Here is a 22,840-nt window from a genome sequence, read left to right on the forward strand (position 1 = left end):
AGTTTACTCTGTGTTTCACATGTTACCTCAACTAAGATTTATTATTTGGGCATCATAAGAAATCGCTGGGGAACTACATAAACATATATTTTTACAGTTTAAAGAAAATATTAAAAATGATTAACTGGTGTTTATCAATCATTAAAAACACACACTTTACAACACATCCTTTATTTAATAACAATATCCATTTATAACATTTTTCATACAAACTAAACATACAGGAAATTAAGAAAAAAAGTCACCTACATCCAGTTGACAAACATTACATCTGTAAAACAACTGCTAAATTCAGTTTAAACTTTTTTTTAATGAACTAAGAAAAAACTAAACAAGCAAAACAAAATGTTAGCAAAAAAAAAAAAAAAAAAAAAAAAAAAAAACCTTTAAAATGAGGCAGAAGTAAAAAATAATGATAATAAATAAATAAATAAAAATGAACCAGGTGTTACAGTATATAAAATCAAATCACCTTATTTACATAGTGCTTTATACAATACTGGTTGTCAAAGCAGCTTTACAGAGTCAAACAGAAAAATAGTTTGTCAATAATGCAAGAGGACACTGACAAGTCATTTTTCCAGCTAAAGTCAATTCATTGGTGATTCAGTGTTGACATCATCCAGTTTAGCTCTCTTCCAGTAATGTCTGTGAAATCCGTCACGTGTCCCCAAATAAGCTGGCCAGAAAAAACAGCATGGTGTGGTTTAATTCTAGGCTGCAACACAGGTCAGATTGAGCAGAGGACTTGTCTGGTTCTTGTGGTCTTGTCCCAATGGCCAATGAGGTCTTCAGAGAGGATCTGTCTCTGGGGCTCATCTAGCTGACACAGTCTCTGCTGATATACAGGGCTGTCATCTCTAGGTGCTGATCCACCACCTGATCTGGATAAAGACTGGATCTGGGTGACAACATTCACCTCAGAATAAGAGTGAAACAGACTAATATTAACGTAAGATGCCACTGAGAACAGTAAAGCACATTGGTATTGTAGTAAAAAATCTAAACATTTACAAATATTACCTGGAATAAAAACAATAAACTCCTAGTCTTGAAAGTACACACAGTATGTAGTTGCAGTGGAGCAGTCTGGTCACGTGCCAGTGTCTGGTGCCTTGGAAAAACTGACTGGATTGCATCTGAAATCTTGCAATGATGACAAAGCACCAATGAAACCTTTGGCCACACCCTGGTAGAGAAAGAAAAGTAAGTTTTAAATTAAAAAAAAAAAAAAATTAAATGATGCCTTTTAAATAATTTACAATGTATCAATATCAGTTAATTTAATTTTTGATGAAACAGAAGTTGCAACATTTTTTTTTTACACAAATCCATTCCACAATCCAGTGCACAACAGGGAGCATTGATGTTGACTGGATTTGTAATAGAACATTTACATTGCATATCATCGGGTTAAGTTACCTCAAATAGCATAAAAATACAATATAAAAATAATAATAAAATAAATAATTGTGTGTTCACATACCAAGTCACCAAGTTTCGTACCATTCTGGTGAAAAATTCAAAATATATAATTCACCGGTCAGAAATGACCAAAGACCGCACAAGGGTTAAGTTACACGTTTCATAGATTTCGGTTACGTTCGTGCTATTAAGCACACTGTAAAAAAAAGTCTGTAGTTTTTACAAAATAATTTTGGCAGCTGTGGTTGCCAGGAGCCAGAATACTTTTGTACAAAAAAAATACAGAAAAACTGTAAAACACCTACACACGGCCAAAAACTGTAAATTTTACAGTACACTGTAAAAAAAAGTCTGTAGTGTTTACAAAACATAATTTTGGCCAGCTGTGGTTGCCAGAATACTTTTGTAAAAATACAGAAAAACTGTAAACACAATTAGGGCAAAAAACTGTAAAGTTTACCGTAGTAAAACTGTTATTTAACAAACAAGAACAATTTGAATGTAAACCAGTAAACATTCAACAACGCACACTGCTATTAAAATCTGTTTTGTACCTTTAACATACTGACAACCACCATAATAATGCAGGTGGTAAAAGAGCAAAGCCACATGAAGAATCGAAGGGCATCACAAGTAGCTTCGCGCACAAGCAGAAGTTTATATTAATATATACGAAGGTGCACAAAGTCATTCATGCAAACCAAAAACACCATCATGGTGACACACGAATACTTAAACAATTCAATAAACTTTCATTAAACAGCAGAAGATGTAACAATAAAGCCCAAATTACAACTGATAACAAAAACGTTAAAAAACATGATTATTTAAACAAAATACTTTCAAATGTGGAGCGTCACACAGGGAATTCTGGGAATATCAGTTTACAGTTTTGTGACTGTATATTATACATTGATTTGTTCTTTTTTTATTTCTAAAAAACTGTAAAATTAACAGCATTTTACTGTAAAATTACATGAAATGTCTGGTTAGATCTTTTACAGTTTTTTCCCTGTATATAGTACAGGAACTTACTGTTACCTCTTAACACTTTTTTTTTGTAGCGTTTTTACAAAATTGTACAGTTAAATGACACTTATTTTTTACAGTGTACAATATGCTACAAACAAATAGCCTAAATTTATAAAACACAATATTATTATAATGTAGCCATCTATTTTTATATATATCGATGGGCAACCCTCTCAGGTTCACTAGTTATTTTTATTTTTTTGTGGCAAAAAACTGTTATTACCTCAATTTGCATCGTTTTGCATCAATCATGCGAAACTTAGTCGGTACACGCATAAACTTGTAAAGTGACTTACATCCATACTTTAGTTGTATTTTTAAAACAAACAGACTAAAACTTTAGTTTTTACAATATTTGCATGTCACAATCAACAAAAATTGTTTTTGTTATGAGTATTACAGTATTTCTCATGTTTTTTGATACCAATCAATTTTGTAATTTTTGAACAAATAAGTTTGATACAATCACATCGGTTATTGTAAATCAAACAAAATATTATGTTTAAGTAGTTTTACAAAATTCCACTGTGAATTAAACAAAAAAAATATGTTTTGGGGTTTACAATACTTTTCTGTATGGATTTTACATAGTTTTTCTGTAAATTTCACGGTCATTTTTTACAGTGCATAAACGAGAGAAAGACCGCGCGATTTATTCATATCTTTACTACAGAGCCCCCCACATGACAAACAAGAAAAAATAAATAAATTGTCCGCACTATTTAGCAAATCGAGGGAACGAATTAGTAAATCGTGAGCACAATTTGTAAATCGAGTGAACGAAATAGTAAATCGAGGGAACGCAATAGTAATCATGTGCACGGTTTAGTACATTTAGGGAACGAATTAGTAAATCGTGCGCACAATTTATTTATTTTTTCTTGCATGTCATGTGCGGGGCTCCGTACTTTTCACATTACAGAAACACAAAAAAAAAAATATTACAACACACAACAATTAGCTAAAATTCATTAGAGCAACACAGCTTTTGATAAGTGTTTTATGGATTAAACAAGGTGAAATACCACATTCCCTTCACTTAAATTTCCCTCACAAATATCGCTTATTCGATGTTTTTATATATGTTGTACGTTTGTTTATAAATATAAACGTTTTAAATAAAACATTTACACCTTTTAAATATACGTTTTGTTAAATTCAGTCTGAGGTGAAGTAATGTGCCACTTGATTTACCTGACGCCTAAACTTGACATACACTGTCTTATACCCACTTTTCTTCGGATATACAAATCATAAAACACTTTCTAAATGTCCACTCAAAAAAATCGAATATGTTGCATGTCTTTCTCCTTAAATTTAGTCTAAAAATAAAATTTATTTAGTGGCAGTTAACTGACGCGTGAACTTGACAAGGCACTGCACTGTTTCTCCCGCGAAGTCACTCAGGCTCGTGCACGTGCGGAATGATCTCAGTGTTGGCTGGATTTGTTTTTATTAGTTCAGTCAAACACTGGCATTCTGAATGTTGACTGGATTTGAAAATAACCATTCATTTAATGTTTTTAAAATATATTTGTGCAGACTTAATATCATATGTCTTCTGAACTTAGCCCAAGCAATAAAATTAATTGGTATTTGATCATTGATCTTGAAATGCGCAGCGCTCATCTTTTGATTTCGTTGACATGAACTCCTTTACATTTTAATATAGCTTGGGCCATCAGTTAATCAAACAACAAAATGCAAAGACAAAATCACTCACAGCTCTTAATCTGAATTACGTTAGAGCTTAAATAAGCATTAATCTATTAATACATATATTACTAACAAAAACAGTAATTACATAATACACTCACAAAAAAATAAACTGTAATTACTTACCTGCACAGTAATGTTAGTAGACCTTCATGGAAAAATGAAAGCACTGTTTTTCCTTTCATTTGTATATTTGTTTTATTGTATTTGTCAGTTTGTTTTGCTTTGTTTCTTTGTTCACGTTCTTACTGTATCTTATCTTATATACAGTATAAAACACTAAAAATGCCTGCACACTGGTGCATTTACATTTCAGAATATAAAGCAATGTTCACACACAAACACACACACACACACACACACACACACACACACACACACACACAAACACACACACACACACACACACACACACACACACACCCCCACATATATATATATATATATATATATATCTCTATATTATATATAATCAAAAAGTACAGATAACAATACCAATAAAGCACCAAATCTAAAATAATAATACCTAAGAGTAATACCTGTAAAACCTTAACGATACCCACCCCAAGACACGAGAAGTCTGATATTTCCTTGAATATTAATTACGTAGCCTCTCCTCATGCACCTCACCTAACTTGTGTGACAGAAAATAGGTTGTTCCGTTGTCCTTTTCAGTGAGAACAGGGGAAATCCTTCATGCTCATTACCAGCAGAACATGCTGCAGCATGGTATTGCATAAGGATACTTATGCTTACCGGCTTGCATACGAAAAATTTAAGATTGCATACATTGTCAATTATGGTGTGCAATGGTTTGGTTTTAATTTAAACTAATAGATTTTAATAATTATTATTATTATTTTTTTTAATTTAGGTAATGCCTTATGAGCTCAAATGTGAATCTTGACGGCAACCTTGAATCTCACTTGTGAACAACGTTTTTATTGTTTAATTTTCTTCAAGCTATACATTTGTGAAATGGATGAAAAAAACATACAATATTAGTTTTAAATAATTCCACCAAATACATACATAATAAACAAAAAATTATAATAATATTGTCAAATATCATAAATGTTTGAAGCCGTGGTTTACAGTGAATTTATAACAGCTAAAGGGCATTGTTAGGTACAAGTCCAGCTGTTATAAATTCACTGTAAACCACGACTTCACGAGGCTTATTGCTTTTATAAAACGGTTATTCCATATACATAGTAAGGTTTCACAGAATAAAACAGAGCAAATAAAGTGTAATGATAATAAAAACATTATTCTTCTGCCATACAATGTAGTTCCTCAGAAACGGTTGTTGTTGCAACAAAGTGGTTGCCGAGCAACACACAAACATAAACAAAGGTGTATGTTTGTAGAGTAATTTACAACAGCTTCGAACGCGGCTCAACCAATCAGAATCAAGATCCGGAACTGTTTTATAAAACCTATAATTTAAACTTTGTGTCAGTACGTCATAACAAGAGGAAGCATCAGTTTACTGTCGGGGATTTTTTGTTGTCGCACCGCATCCAGTGTAGAAAACATCACTGATTATAATGGGTTTTGTTGTCTTTTATTTTTAATCAGAAATCATAGCTGTAATTCAGCCTGTGTTATGATTGATTTGATTTTTAATCAGCTCTTTAATACTTAATGAAAGTGACGCATTTTGGAACATTTTGAACATATTAAATAAAATGCAAACACGATACCACACAGATCACATTTAGCAGAAATAATGCTGATTTAATTAATAAGACAAAAAAAAAAAAACACTATTTTCTGTGAAATGACTGTTACTCAGATCAGTTTTTATTCTATATTCAGTTTATATTCAGTCTAAATGGGTCTTTATTCAGAAAAGTTTTAGAGCGCCCAAATCTTTTTTTTTCAATGACCGCTCGAATCTGCTCCTTGAGTTTCTCTCTGTTGTTTGAGATGTTTTTTCCAGCGACGTCCATAAGATCAGCGATCATCTCAGCACTGTAAGCACCTTGAAAGGTGTGATATTTTTTCCTCCAGTCCTCAACCTTTATCTGAAGAAACAGTAAACACACTTAAATCAGAACAATTTATTTCAGTGATATTTCAGGTTTATTCAGGACAGCTGTAAGATCTGAACTTGCCTCCACAGTTGACCGCATTAAACAGAGGGAATGTGGATCACGGTTGGAGTGTTTTGGCCTTTGAATTACATAGAAGTCCTTTGGTTTCGTCTTGTCTTCACTGGTAACGTTGACTTCAGGGAAAGGGATCTTTAGTTTCTTGCAAGTCTCAGCAGCGTCATTTACTGTCTGCAATAGAAATGAATGAGAGAAAGTCTTCATTAAAAGCTTTTGAACAGAATGATCAGTGTAAATTGCTCTTTTTTTGTTTAAATATATAAAGTACCAACCTTCCGAAAGCTAGATGAGCATTAAGAAACAAGGATTTTTAATTTTTTTGGAACTGGTTTATTTGTGTACATTCAGTTATTAATATTGTCTATATGTGTCCATATATGGACTATACAGGTGCATCTCAAATTAGAATGTCGTGGAAAAGTTAATTTATTTCAGTAATTCAACTCAAATTGTGAAGCTCATTTATTAAATAAATTCAGTGCACACAGACTGAAGTAGTTTAAGTCTTTGGTTCTGTTAATTGTGATGATTTGGGCTCACATTTAACAAAAACCCACCTATTCACTATCTCAACAAATTAGAATATGGTGACATGCCAATCAGCTAATCAACTCAAAACACCTGCAAAGGTTTCCTGAGCCTTCAAAATGGTCTCTCAGTTTGGTTCACTAGGCTGCACAATCATGGGGAATCTGACAGTTGTCCAAAAGACAATCATTGACACCCTTCACAAGGAGGGTAAGCCACAAACATTCATTGCCAAAGAAGCTGGCTGTTCACAGAGTGCTGTATCCAAGCATGTTAACAGAAAGTTGAGTGGAAGGAAAAAGTGTGGAAGAAAAAGATCCACGACCAACCGAGAGAACCGAAGCCTTATGAGGATTGTCAAGCAAAATCGATTCAAGAATTTCAGTGAACTTCACAAGGAATGGATTGAGGCTGGGGTCAAGGCATCAAGAGCCACCACACACAGACGTGTCAAGGAAATTTGCTTAACCACAGACAACGTCAGAGGCATCTTTCCTGGGCTAAGGAAAAGAACTGGACTGTTGCCCAGAGGTCCAAAGTCCTCTTTTTAGATGAGAGCAAGTTTTGTATTACATTTGGAAACCAAGGTCCTAGAGTCTGGAGGAAAGATGGAGAAGCTTATAGCTCAAGTTGCTTGAAGTCCAGTGTTAAGTTTCCACAGTCTGTGATGATTTGAGGTGCAATGTCATCTGCTGGCGTTGGCCCATTGTGTTTTTTGAAAACCAAAGTCACTGCACCGGTTTACCAAGAAATTTTGGAGCACTTAATGCTTCCTTCTGCTGACCAGCCTTTTGAAGATGCTGATTTCATTTTTCACCAGGATTTGGCACCTGGCCACACTGCCAAAAGCACCAAAAGTTGGTTAAATGACCATGGTGTTGGTGTGCTTGACTGGCCATCAAATTCACCAGACCTGAACCCCAGAGAGAATCTATGGGGTACTGTCAAGAGGAAAATGAGAAACAAGAGACCAAAAAATGCAGATGAGCTGAAGGCCACTGTCAAAGAAACCTGTGCTTCCATACCACCTCAGCAGTGCCACGAACTGATCACCTCCATGCCACGCCGAACTGAGGCATTAATTAAAGCAAAAGGAGCCCCTACCAAGTATTGAGTACATGTACAATAAATAAACATACTTTCCAGAAGGCCAACAATTCACTAAAAATTATTATTATTTTTTTTTTATTGGTCTTATGAAGTATTCTTATTTGTTGAGATAGTGAATTGGTGGGTTTTTGTTAAATGTGAGCCAAAATCATCACAATTAAAAGAACCAAAGACTTAAACTACATCAGTCTGTGTGAATTGAATTTATTTAACACACACCTTTCACAGTTTGAGTTTAATTACTGAAATAAATTAACTTTTCCACGACATTCTAATTTATTGAGATGTACCTGTACTGTATGCAAACATCTGTTATGTGAAATAGCTTATTGAGAACTGTACTAAATCAAAACAACATACAAGCTTTACGGTCCCTAGGTGCTCTAGCAGTTCAGAAATAATGCATCCCAATTCCGAAAAAAATAAGGATGAATGTGTTTTGCAGCATCTGCGCAAATGTGAGTGCTATCTTTTGCTGTTGTTTTGACTAATAATTGTTTTTAAATTAACAACTTTAAATAAGTTTGTAACATCGCAAGTCTGATCAGGTAAAACATTATAATTTGAGTGCTATGCTAAAATACCATTGAGTAACAAAAAGCCATCATTGGGTCGCTTTTAAAACATTTTAAATGTCTGAGTTCTTGCTATTTGAAAAGCTAAGTCAATGTTGATGATAGTTTCGTCACAGACCCTGTAGCTTTTTTTTGTATAGCCACAGTTTTACTACAAATACCACGGTTAAACGATTGTTACTGTAGCCAAATCATGGTTAATTTGTGGTCACCATGGTTTAACTAGTAACCATAGTTTTTTTGGTTTTTATTTGTAGTGAATTTTAATAAGGGAATTAACCTACAGCTACGCTAACCCTACACCATACATGTGCCAAAGTAGCCGGGCTAACTTTTTTTTTATTAGTATTATTTAGTAAATGATGATTTCTAGGTGCTCTATTTCTTTAACTTTTATTATAGTGTGTGTTATATGTGTGTGTATTACCATGAAAGGATCACCTTCACTGAAATCCAGGGAAATGATGAGGTCAATGTCTCGGTCTTCTCTCAGCACTGAGAAGTAGGGTGAGTTCAGCAACAGTCCGGCATCTATATAGTCTCTTGTCTCACTTTGCAGTAGAGTGGAGTGCACTGCTTCATCTAATCGATCACAGCAAGAAATTATTCTGTTTCTTATTCTCATTGAATTGCAAGTTTTTAGCAGGTCTGTTCTCACCTGTCATGTTGTGGAGGAAGTTATATTTCCTTCCCCAGATCCACTCAGCCATGCATTTACAAATACTTATCCCAGCATCTGTAAAAAACAGTTATATATTTTCTAAAGTTCTTCATTTCTTTATACGATTCTCAGGTTTTCAAGAACCATTTTGGCTGTAGACATCTTGACTTAATTGTTTCATTACTGCTTATTGTGCGTATGGAAAGCAAACAATTAAATGCTGATAAATATCTAAACCTGGCTACTGTTCATTGGTATTAATTCAAAAATTTGACCCGTATCATTTATGTATGACTGACAAATATGCATCACTTAAGTTTATTATGTAATCCAAATGGATAGAAATTTTATATGCAATTCAAATAGCCTACATAAATCTTAAATTTAGACCTATTTGTTTGGAAATTATAGACAGCTCAACTTACCAAATAGCCAATTTTGGATCTGACTACTCAAATATTCACACACTTCCATGGTGAAACGGTTTATATACTGTTTTTCTGGTCTTATATCAGCAGTTTCCAGTGTTTCCATTGTAGAAATCAGCGGCCTTTTGCCTCCAGAGAGGTCTGTAAGAAAACAGGACTAGACATGATTGTGTTATTATTACATATTATTGTTAATGTTACCTATTCCATATATTTTATTATATATTTTATAGTTATATATTTTATATGGATATAAAATACTTATATAAACTATTTATAGTTTATATATACATATTAGGGGTGCATGATATATATCGGCCGATGATTAATGCAAATCTAGTCAGTATAGCGGATTATCTAATCAGCGATAAATTCCATCAGGTGCGTGATTTCACATAGAGCAGGTGTTACTATACGGAGCTGTTGTTAACTGACAAGCTGCGCAAATCCATGTTCACTATCAGCTTGGAATTGCGCAGCATGTCAGTTAACAACGTCTCCGTTACCGCTACGTTACCGCTGATCAGATAACAGGCTTTACTGACGAGATGCGCATTAATCATAGGCCGATATATATCATGCACCCCTAATACATATGTGTCCCTGGAGCACAAAAGCAGTCTTAAGTCGCTGGGGTATATTTGTAGCAATAGCCAACAATACATTGTATGCTATGGGAACGCTGTCAGCGTGACCGGTGTCTGAAGCATGAATGAAATGATGACAATGAACTTGACATTGGCAGGCGGAGGCCTATGACGTAAGCAAATGAGCGACTGCAGATATAAAAGGGGCACCTGTAGAACACATCATCCTCGTCACGGTAGGAAATCCATTGTTTCCTCCGTGTCAATATGTGTTTGACTCACGAGAGAGAAGGATGCGCTCACTGTTGCATTCCTGGAACTACTCTTGCATTCCTGGTTCAACTTCCTCTCGGGGGAGTTGAACAAGCTTAATGCGATGCATTCGCGGCGGTTTCTGTTCTTGCCCGATTCTTGAGGGAATTAAGTGTTTGAACAGAGTGTGTACGGCTCTCAGATGAGAGATAGCCACACTGCGAGATGTGATTGCATTGAGAATGCCTAATTCTTTTTGAGAATTTAGCGTCTCTCACCCGCGTTTCGGGTCTCGTGGCTGCCGAGTCAGTTATTCAGGCCGATCGCGGGGATTGTAGGCGGGGCATGAAAGGAATCTGACAAGGAATGCTTTTTCTTCCAGAATTCCTTTTTGTTTCTAATTTTTACATAGGAACTGTGTATAATGTGGTTGATCTACATTACATTGATGAAGGAGGCTCCTGACTTGGTGTAAAAAAAGTTGTTAGGCTCTTAGTTGTTAGGCTCTTATTTGTGCCTCCTCTGAGCCTCCTCATCCTCTCAGCCCAGGTTTTGATGCTTGAGCCTGGTAGCTCCCCTCCCTTGAGGGTTGCTATGCTGAGATCACAGTTCCTAGTGCTCTCTCAACAGAGCTCTGTGGCTGCTCGGTTGTTAGGCTCTTTTGGGCCTCCTTGAGGAGTCGCTCTTCAGGCAAGCTTCCGAGTACTCCCCTCATCTGAGGGCCTTTGTACCGATTATGACACTTAGGAGCATGGTTAGTACTCCTAGCTTAGTACTCTAGCTTCTGAGTCATTGGCAGTGTACTCCGCTTCCTAGAGCTCCGCTTAGACAGAACCATTAGTATGTAGGCTCTATTGTGAGCCTCACTAACTATGTCTAGCGTTTAGTAGTCAGGTCTCCTCTCGTTTTAGAGATACGTTATATTGAGACCTCCACTCTTAAGAGCTCCTCAACTAGGTTGGGTGTTGTTAGGCTTCCTCTCGTTTAAGATAGTTATCCTGCTAAAGCCTCCACTCCTTATATCTCCGCTTAAACAGCACTATTGGTTTAAAAGGGCTCCTTCTTTTTGTGAGCCTCGCTAATTGTCTTTAGCGCTGAGTGTTGTCAGGCCTCCTCTCACTCTAGAGAGTCGTCATGCTAAGGCCTCCACTCTTAAGTGTTTCTCTAAGAGGGTTGAGTGCTAGGCTTCCTCTCGTTTATGAGAGTCATCCTACTGAAGCCTTCACTCATCAGAGCTCCGTCATGGGCAGCGATATGAGTTGTAGGCTCTTTCTTTGAGTCTCGCTAACTGCCTCTGGTGCTGAGTGTAGCCAGGTCTCCTCTCGGTTTAGAGAGTTGTTATGCTGAGACCTCGACTCTTAAGAGCTCCCCTACCAGGGTTTAGCGTTGTTAGGTTTCCTCTCATTTTAGAGAGTCATCCCACTGGAACCTCCGCTCCCCAGAGCTCCGCTTAGACAGTACTACTGGTATGTAGGCTCCTTTTTGTGAGCCTCGCTAACTGTCTTTAGCGCTGAGTGTAGTCAGGCCTCCTCTTGATTAAGAGAGTTGTTATGCTGAGGCCTCCACTCTTAAGAACTCAAACTAGGATTTGAGTGTGTAGGTTTCCTCTCATTTAAGAGAGTCATTCTGCTGAAGCCTCCACTCTCAATAGCTCCACTTGGACAGTACTATTGGTAGGTAGGCTCCTCTTCTTTTGTGAGCCTCGCTAACTGTCTTTAGCGCTGAGTGTAGTCAGGTCTCCTCTTGTTCTAGAGAGTCGTCATGCTGAGGCCTCCACTCTTAAGAGTTTCTCCAATAGGGTTGAGTGCTAGGCTTCCTCTCGTTCAAGAGAGTCATCCTGCTGAAGCCTTCACTCTTCAGAGCTCCATCATGGGCAGTGATATGAGTTTGTAGGCTCTGTCTTTTAGCCTCGCTAACTGCCTCTGGTGCTGAGTGTAGCCAGGTCTCCTCTTGTTTTAGAGAGTCCGTTCTGCTGAAGCCTCCGCTCTCCAGAGCTCCGCCTAGGCAGTAAGAGAGGGAAGTTGTGGGCCTATTGGTTAGAGAGTTTTGACTATGGCTTTCATTTTAAATACCAAGAATTCTTCACAAATCTGTTGTCATTAAACAGAAGGTTCTCACTGTGATGTATAATGCTTTACCGTTCAAATTTGTTCTGATGGATTTATCAAAACCAGAAGGATTTTCGCCATTCAAAACAGAGAGATTCATGTTCACAAGATCCATGAATGCCCGGTGACATTCGTCTAGAGGCGGGGAGATAGGATCATCTGAAGCATCTGAGATTGTATCTGCTTCTATTGCTTCTGTTTTCTTCTCTTTTCTCATCGCTTTATCTGTTCTCTCACGCTCTTCTGTCAATACATATATTGAGTAAAGATGAACACATTGCAAAAAACAAAACGCTTTTTCCACATTCAAATTTATGATGTTACAATATCAGTTTTCCCACAACCAGAAGCATTATATTCAAATAAAATGTTGTACTTAAAAATACTTAAGTTCTTAATTAAAAATAGCCACTTAAAAAAAAGCAGTAAGAAATGATTTACCCTTCCTCATTGCTCAAGTTGTTGTTTCCGTTTTGAAAGAAAGCTGAAAAACATTAAAAGGATGGTAATAAAATAACTGTTGACTTTAAATTAAAAAAGCAAAAATTCAGTCCTCAGAAAAAATGTTCACCTTTTATCTTTTGCCACATGGTTTTCTTAATATCCACTTCATCCCCTAAAGCGCTGCCACAAAGAGCTGCAGAAAAGCACAACATCAACACTTGCAAAATAAACTGCTGAGATTTTGTATTATTGACCTTTTTAAGCAACAAGGATGTGTCTCATGGCAATTTGTAATTTATTTAATAAAAAATTAAATTGTAATAAATGTTATTATTTTATAGACAATGCTTTTCCCCTTTAAACACCTTTATTTGGGGAATAGATAGCTCTCAATGTGTTTTTGGAATTCTTCTGGTAATAAAGAATTCTTTAGTTATTTGCAATTACAAACTGTTTAAGGGTCAAATCAAAAACGTACAGCTATTGAGCAACTCTGCTACTCTGATAAACCATTATATAAAACAATTTCTAGAATATATGATGCTCTGAGGTCAAGTGACTACCAAGAAAGGCTGGTTGATGACCAAGAACAGGTTGGTGACAGCTGGAGAGACAGTTGGCAGCTCGGGAAGACGGCAACCGGGGGCGGGCACGGGTTAGCACTCCTAACCGCACCTTCTGTGAAGAAGGAACCAAAGAAGCTACGGAACAAAGACAGGAAATATACCCCCAGGGGAGCCAGGGGGGGGTTAGGAGCACCTCAGCCGGACAGATTCAAGGTTAACCGGACAGATTCATGATTAACGACCATCAGCAATGGACGAACGTTGATGACGAGCAGAGAATGCTTGTGTGGAAAGATCTGCAAGAATGAGAAGAGCCTTAAGATCCATCAAACAAGGATGAAGTGCAAGGAGCGATAGCAAGCATCACAATGCATAGGTCTGGCACTTGGTGAGACAGAAGAGGAGCCGAGCCCAGAAGCACCCCACAGAGCCCAGAGCCTCCAAGTGATGCAAACAATCCCTTCAACCAGGAAGTCCGAGAAGAGAAGGATCAGGTGGCCCCAAGCCTTTAAAACAGCAGAGTGGCAGAAGATTGATGAGGATGTAGACAAGGTGTTGGAAGCAACAGCCAAAGGGGATGATGAGAAGAGATTGCAAACTATGATGACCATTAGTGAGTATAGCTGCAGAGAGGTTTGTTGTGGAGGAGGAGAGGGGAGTGAAGCAGCCTTACATCAAGAACCAGAAGGCAGTCAAGATCCATAACATCAGGAAAGAGCTGAAAACCTTAAAGAAACAACACAAGGAAGCCAGTGAAGAGGAAAGGGCACGCACTTTGCAGGACTCCGTCAAATGCTCAGGAAGAGGCTCCTAATTCTACGCAGAGCCGAACATTACAGTAGACGAAGGAAGGAAAGGGCCAAGAAGCGGGCCGCTTTCCTCAACAACACTTTTGGCTTTATAAAAGAGGTCCTCGGGCAGAAACGCAGTGGACGACTGGCCTGTACAAAGGAAGAAGTCGACCAATACTTTCAAGACACCCTCCAGCAACCCTATGCGAGACCAGGAGCTAGGGCAGTGCAAGGCTGTGATAACACCACCAGAGGCTACGGAGGCCTTCGATCTGAGGGAGCCACTCCTGAAAGAAGTTCAGGAAGTGGTGCAGAAAGCAAGGTCAAGGTCTGCACCAGGACCAAGCGGAACACCCTACAAGTTCAACAAGCACTGTCCCAAGCTACTGCATCGGCTTTGGAAGATGTTGAAGGTAATCTGGAGAAGAGGAAAAGCAGCGCAGCAGTGGCGAGTTGCAGAAGGAGTGTGGATCCCAAAAGAGGATGACTCCAAGAACATCAGCCAGTTCCGTATCATCTTGCTGCTCCGTGTTGAAGGGAAAATTTAGTTCTTCCTCAAACCAGAGAATGGGTATTTTATAGACACCTTCTGTGCTGCCTATGGCTCAATGTCCCACAAAACCAGGGTGTTTAGAACCCACGGGCGTGGTCACACAGCTCCTCAGAGATGCAAGGGAGAACAAGGGATACCTATTGGTGCTGTGGCTAGATCTGACCAATGCCTATGGCTCAATGTCCCACAAACTGGTCCTTGAAACCCTGAAGAGGCACCATGTCCCAGTCGTTGTAAGATAACTCATCCTGGACTATTACAGCGTTTTCAGCCTGAGAGCCTCCACAGGATCAATAACATCAGACTGGCACAGATTGGAGGTGGGAATCATCACAGGCTGCACCACCTCAGTGATCCTTTTTGCTCTGGCAATGAAGATGTTGGTGAAATCGGCTGAACCAGAATGCAGAGGTCCCAAGTCTAAGTCTGGGATCCACCAACCGCAAATTCGCGCCTTCTTGGACGATCTGACAGTGACCACCGAGTCAATTAAGAGAACTCATCCTGGACTATAACATCCTTGATCTTAAAAAAGGGCAGAGTGGTGGACAAGTTTCGATTCTCCATCGCAGGAACACCAATTTTAAAAAAGGGCAGAGTGGTGGACAAGTTTCGATTCTCCATAGCAGGAACACCAATTCATAACACCAGAGATAAGCCAATCAATATCATATCAAACTCATTTAAAAACACCCCAAGGGACAAAACCACCAGCATGTGTGAGGAGCTGGAAGGATGGCTCAAGGATGTTGACAAGTCAGACCTTCCAGGAAAATTCAAGGCGTGGATTTATCAACATGGGATTCTGCCAAGGATACTGTGGCCATTGCTCTTCTATGAGTTTCCGATCACTACGATCTCAGATCTGGAAAGAAGAGTTAGCAGCTACCTGAGGAGATGGTTAGGACTGCCGAGGAGCTTAAGCAGAATAGCCCTATATGGGAACTCCAGCATGCTTACACTCCCCTTAAAATCCATTCAGGAGGAGTTCAAATTCTCACATGCAAGAGAGGTGCTGCAACTCTAAGTCATCAGACCCCAAGGTCTCCGGAGCAGGGGTAGCAGTCAGGACTGCTAGAAAGTGGAGAACAGAGGGTGCAGTGGATCAAGCAGAATCACGGCTATGTCATGGAGTCCTAGTGGGAAAAGTGGCCAGAGGAAGGGCTGGACTAGGAACTATGCCACAACCCCCACTGGGAATGAGACGACAAGGCTCAGGGAAGGGAGAGGAGGCACTTGGTCCAGCACGAGATGAGAACTGTGGAGGAGGAGAGGACCAGCAGAGCAGTGGGAATGAGACAGCAAGGCGCCTGGACAAGATGGGAGCAAGTTGTGGAGAGGAAGATCAGGTGGAATGACCTCTGGTGGACAGAGCCTCACCGTATTAAAGCATTAGTTCACCCAAAAATGAAAATTATGTCATTAATGACTCACCCTCATGTCGTTCCAAACCTGTAAGACCTCCGTTCATCTTCAGAAAACAGTTTAAGATATTTAAGATTTAGTCTGAGAGCTTTCAGTCCCTCCATTGAAAATGTATGTACGGTATACTGTCCATGTCCAGAAAAGTAATAAAAACATCATCAAAGTAGTCCATGCTGAATAAAGTCGTAGTTTTTGTTATTTTTGGAGCAAAATGTATATTCGATGCTTCAACAAATTCTAACTGACCCTCTGATGTCACATGGACTACTTTGATGATGTTTTTATTACTTTTCTGGACATGGACAGGATACCGTACATACCGTACATAAATCCTCTTTGGGACCGTTCACTGGTAGGCGTGCCTTACACCAGTCGCTCAGGCTGGCATAATAGAATGCACAGAGTGAGCGGTCTGGGAAGTCCGTAAGGCACGCCAGATCGAAAAAGTCCCTGGTATGGTCCTCCAGAGAATGGTCCGGTTGCTCCAGGCACAGGAGTAGGACTGCTGGGATTGCCATTCCAGGAGAGGGTAAAAACAAAACAAGAAAGAAAGAAAAAAACGCTGCTAAACTAACTCACTTTTAGGTCCGCTATTCTGTCACATGTGTTGGTGTGTAAGCAATTGCATGACGAAGGAGATAACAAAAATAGTTCCTTTAATGATCCACAGGAGAAAAAAACGACACATCCAAAACACAAATCCAAATAATCTAACATCAATAGCAGACCAATAAAGGAGAACAGACTTTAAATAGTGAATGTAATCAGTGGGAAACAGAAACAGGTGTGGGGCTAATTAATTAACTAAACAAGAAAAGGAACACGACCAAATAAGGAAACTAAGAAAGAACAGAAGTCCATGATTGTGACAGTTCGCCCCCTCCTGGAATGGTTCGTCCCCGCACCGACAGAAATAGTCCAGAGGAGGGAGGGTGGGGGTTCAGGAGGCGGGCTTGGGGCAGGCAAGGGGCAGGCAATGGAGAGGGAGAATAGACCATTGTACCAGGGTGGAGTGGATGGAGAGAGAAGCCAGGGAGGAGCCCGGAGCAGGGGGAGCCAGATGGAAATCCAGAGGCCAGCCAGGAGGCGGGGCTCCGGAAGACCGCTGCGGAGCAGGAGCAACTGAGGATGGAGGTGGTGGAGGGGAAGGAGGGAAGGAGGAGCCTGACAGAGCCGAAGGGATTTAGTGACGAGGCGAAGCTAGAGGAGTGGAGTCCCGAGGCGGGGGATGGTCGACGACTGACCAAGGTGGAGCCGGAGGGATGAGGGAACCTGGTGGAGCTGGTGGGATGACGGGCCACGGTGGAGACGAGGGAGTTTAGAGCCAAGGCGGAGCCGATGGGTCGAAGGACAGAGGTAGAGTCCAGGACTCGAATGCTGGAAGCGGAGACAGGGGATCCTCACACCAAGGCGGCGCTGGAGACTGGAAGTCCCGAGGCGGATCAGAGTGCCCAGATGGCACTGACTGAGGGTGAGCTGAGGGACTGACAGGCACCAGCGGAGATGGAGCTGAGGAACTGGCCTGGTTTAGGAGGAGGTGGGAGAGGGAGGCTGGGAGGGAACACAGGAGGACTTGAGCTGGACAGAACCAGCGGAGATACAGGAGATTCAGGGCTGGGCGGAACCAGCGGAGACACAGAAAATTCAGAGCTGGGCGGAACCAGCGGAGACACAGCGTTACCTCCCCAAACCAGTCTATTAAATCCATTTCAAAAATGTCCACAAGTTCCTCTGTATATGGTCCAGTGACAGCTCACCCTCAGCAGCAGGAGTATGGGCAGGGCCTACCTCCAAGCCCTTGATTTCCACCAGTACTCCCACGATGCACGGTGTTGCTGGCTCACACACCTGGTCAGTCGCGCTCTCGAGTCTTAGCTCCGGGGCGATGATTGGCTCTGTAATCATGTCCGGCTCGGGCTCTGTGGTGGGCTGTAGCACTTGCTCCGCACAGCGGGATGACAGCTGGCTGGTCTCTGGTTCGGGAGTGGGGCTGTAGATATCCTCCTCAGCGGGGCAGACGGTGAACTGTGATCCGTTATTCTCCCGCACCCACTCCATGAAAGTGGCGAAATCCTCTTTGGGACCGTTCCCTGGTAGGCGTGCCTTACACCGCTCGCTCAGGCTGGCATAATAGAATGCACAGAGTGAGTGGTCTGGGAAGTCTGTAAGGCACGCCAGATCGAAAAATCCCTGGTATGGTCCTCCAGAGAATGGTCCGGTTGCTCCAGGCACAGGAGTAGGACTGCTGGGATTGCCATTCCGGGAGAGGGTAAAAACAAAACAAGAAAGAAAGAAAGAAAAACACTGCTAAACTAACTCACTTTTAGGTCCGCTATTCTGTGACACGTGTTGGTGTGTAAGTAATCGCACGACGAAGGAGATAACAAAAATAGTTCCTTTAATGATCCTCAGGAGAAAAAAGGACACATCCAAACACAAATCCAAATAATCTAACATCAATAGCAGACCAAGGAATAAAGGAGAACACAGACTTTAAATAGTGAATGTAATCAGTGGGAAACATAAACAGGTGTGGGGCTAATTAATTAACTAAACAAGAAAAGGAACATGACCAAATAAGGAAACTAAGAACAGAAGTCCATGATTATGACAGTATTAAGCTATGTAAATTGATATTTCAAAGAAAGTGTTACCCAAATATTGAACTCCTCTGTGACCAAAGTTTTTTACCTTGCAGGTACAGCATGTCAAATTCATCCTGATGTTTTATCTTTGAGCCTTTTGTGAAACTGGCTCCCAAAGTCGCCGGTGTCCACAAACACTCCAGAGAGGGAATAACCTGCTTCATATGGATTGATCTCAAACCAGGGGTCTGCAGACAGAACACATGTCCATGTAACTACTGTCAAGAACACATTAACATTTCATCACTTTTCATGCATCAAAATCAGACCTCCTCCAACTCACATGTGACTTTGCTTTCATAAAACTACATAAAATTTAAACGGGTCTTTATTGTGCTGCTTCCGCTGCTCTGTGAGTGTGTGCTCATCGATCTACAGAAAACACACATCATGTTATTGTATTATAGGGAGACAGTTGTGAGACATTCAGTTTTTTCTCTTAATAAGGATCTGAGGCTCAAATGGAGCTTCATAGGACATTTTTACAGTATCAGACTTTATTAAGAGAATCAATCGAGATTCACCATTTCATTCTCATGAGTGGCCTTATTAAAATAAGTATGACTGCTGGTTTAGAGAGAAATGTTCCAATTAAAACTTGAAGTACGTCCTTTTTGGAGATGTCCATCAGTTTTATCACTAGGTTGGTTTGTTCTTTCTCAATTTAAAAATGTAATACTTCTGTAGGCCTATGTAACCTATAAGTCTACTATAGGAGATGCTGAACCCTTTTTTACAAACAGAAATGTTGCATTGCCATAATAAATAACATTGTAAATCTATGAAAAGTTCTTTCATATTTGACCCTGGACCATAAAACCAGTCATAAGTGTCAATTCTTCAAATTTGTTAGGATAGGACAATATTTGGCTGAGAACTTTTTGAAAATCTGTGTGACGACCTGGGTATTCATTGGTTTTTTTCCCAGTAGAAGACTGATGACTCCGCCCCCCGTAACCTGGTTGCATCCGTGACACCTGTGCCCAATTTGCCTTGCCTCTTTAAGAGAAGCAAGCTCGATGGCAGAGGGCGCGGGCGGCCAACTTGATTGCTTTTTGTTATGGTTTGATAATGGTTCTTTTTGCATACATCATGAGACTACAGCACAGCACAGCACAGCACAGCACAGCACAGCACAGCACAGCACAGCACAGCACAGCACATTCTCACACATACCCTTAGGATGCCATTACTGACATTTGAATACTACCATACTTTGTTTGTTCGATAGGTGCTTTGGGACATCTGAAAGCATTTTGTGCAGTTGTTTGGTCGTTGTTTGAATCCTCCGACTGGTAAGTTTCCTTTGTGCAATAGTGTTTGTTTTGACTTGGAATTTATCCCTGTTAGGTTTAGCAGTGTGTTTCCTTTGAAACATATCGGGTTTTGTTATTTTTGTAGTGTTGTGGTGAACGTGGGTAGTAGCGGTTGTCTTGGGAGCATTTCCATGGTGTTGAGAATTGTCGCTGGTTTAACCAGTTGCAGTTCCATCCACTGGGCTTGTGTGCTTAATTTCCCCCCGCCAGTATCCACATGAAGATTAGGTTTTAGTTAAGTAGGTAGATTTTTAAGAGTTAGATAGTGGGTTAATTTCCAAGTATTTGATTGCACATTTGAATACTTTCAGTCTGTGGTTTATTTGCTTATGGCTGATATTGACCGATTTGTTGAATCGCCGTCGCACGTGTTGTTAAATAAGTGTACAAAAGAACAACTTTTGAAAATCGCTGAATATTATGAAGTAAAACTTAGCGATAAGAGAATTAAAGAAAGTAGCATTAAAACTGAGTTAAAAAATAAACTGGTTGATAAGAAAGTTCTGATAGCTGAAATGAGTGAAAGTGACCAGCACGTAAAAAGTTTGACTATACAGTCTGCTTTAACTTTTGACCAGCAAAAAGAGTTATTATTGTTACAAATGGAACATGAGAAAAAAAAAGCAGAAGTCGGAGCGTGATAAAATGGAATTAGATAAAGCAAAGATGGACTTGCAGTTTTTAAAACTGAAGCTCATTGAAGAAGGTAAAGTTGGTGACGTTGGGTCAACTGTTGGTGAGAGTGAGAAGTTTCCACTGAATCAAAGCTTAAAACTTGTTCCTAAATTTAATGAGGTTGATCCGGATGTTTTTTTTACTATGCTTGAACGTGTTGCTGTGTTACAAGGTTGGTCTAAAACCGATTGTGTTCTGTTACTACAGAGTGTATTGGTTGGTAAGGCGCAGTTAGCTTTTGCTGCTTTGAGTACAGATGACTGTAGAGATTATGAAACCGTTAAATTTGCGGTTTTAAAAACATATGACTGTGTATCAGAAACATATCGACAATGTTTTAGGTCTTGTAAAAAGGAGCAGGGACAGACTCATTTGGAGTTTGTGCAAGATTTAAGACGACATGTTACTCATTGGTGTGCGTCGCTTAAGGCCAAAACGTTTGAGGAACTGCTTGAATTGATTATAGTTGAACAGTTTAAACTTTTCTGTTTCTGATCCAATTGCGATGTATATCAGTGAGCACAAAATTGAGTCTCCTGAGGCGGCAGCATTGTTGGCTGATGACTTTGTGCTCACTCATAAAAACACTGCTGCTGATTGGAGAACACGTGAAGTTGCCGCGAATCGCGTTACATATGCTGGTTCTCAGGGTGGTTACTTTTCTTCAGGGAAGTTTGATCCGTCTAAAATCTGTAATTACTGTCGGGGAAAAGGCCATTGGAAAGGGGACTGCCCTATACTTAAAGAGAAAAATAAACAGATTGATGTAAATAAGTTTAAGCCTGCTGCAGTTGCAAATTCTGTTCATTCAAGTGGTGCTGAGTCTGAGAATAAACTGTTTAATGATTATTTGTCCACTTGTGCTCCTTTTATTACAGAAGGTCGAGTGTCATTGTCAGAAGGAGTTGAAGTTCCTGTCAGAATTCTACGTGACACAGGAGCTATGGATTCTTTCATTTTAGAGTCCATTTTGCCGTTTTCGGTGCAATCTGAAACTGGTAATAGTGTTTTAGTTCGAGGTATAGGCTTAAATACATTAACAGTTCCTCTTCATAAGGTTAAGCTTCACTATGATTTGGTGACTGGGGAAGTAGTAGTGGGTTTGCGTCCTGCTTTACCAATTGAGGGTGTACACCTTATCTTGGGAAACAAATTAGCAGGAGACAGGGTGTGGCCAAATGCGTCTCCGTCTCCTATGGTTTTATCTAGTGGAGAGTTGAGTGAGCACGAAATGGTGGTAGACCCTGTGGGTGTTGTAACTCGCGCTATGGCTAAAAGTATGGAGTATTTGAAGCCTCAAGAAAGAAGTGAGTTAAAGGCACAGCACCCACTTTTTTTGCCTGTACCTGATTTGTCTACTCTGCCTTTTCCTCTGTCTGCAGATGAGCTGAGTAAAGAACAACAGTTAGATTCCACTTTGGATGAGCTGTTTACCGCTGCACTTCAGGATGGCGACGTACCAGATAAGGCTAGAAGCTATTTTGTACAAGATGGGTTGTTGCTGAGGAAATGGAGTCCGCATGGTGAGAATTTTGTGGGAGATCCTATTGTTCAGGTAGTGGTTCCCACAAAATTTCGGCATGGCGTGTTGGAGGTTGCACACGAAAAGTCGGGTCATTCTGGGGTGCGTAAGACCTATGATAGTGTTTTGCAGTATTTTTTTTGGCCACGTTTAAAGAGCAATATTTCAACCTACATACGGTCATGTCACGTTTGTCAGGTAACCAGTAAGCCAAATCAAAAACTGAAACCAGCTCCATTACATCCGATTTCTGCTGATTGTAATCCCTTTGAACATCTTATTGTTGATTGCGTGGGCCCTATGCCACCTTCAAAATCGGGAAGCAAATATTTGCTTACGGTCATGTGTTTGGCTACATGTTTTC

The 22,840-nt window shown here is 40.0% G+C and overlaps 1 long non-coding RNA gene across 1 annotated transcript; it reads right to left on the bottom strand.

Annotated features, from left to right (window-relative positions):
* Positions 1–13,008: 13,008 nt before the first annotated feature.
* LOC122137326 lies at positions 13,009–19,061 on the bottom strand. The gene is made up of 3 exons (XR_006154772.1): positions 19,010–19,061; positions 13,111–13,176; positions 13,009–13,023 (listed from the first exon to the last, which is right to left on the bottom strand). It is a non-coding gene; the product is annotated as an uncharacterized LOC122137326 (long non-coding RNA).
* Positions 19,062–22,840: the final 3,779 nt, after the last annotated feature.

Source organism: Cyprinus carpio, chromosome B5 (genome assembly GCF_018340385.1).
Source record: "Cyprinus carpio isolate SPL01 chromosome B5, ASM1834038v1, whole genome shotgun sequence".
Taxonomy (NCBI): domain Eukaryota; kingdom Metazoa; phylum Chordata; class Actinopteri; order Cypriniformes; family Cyprinidae; genus Cyprinus; species Cyprinus carpio.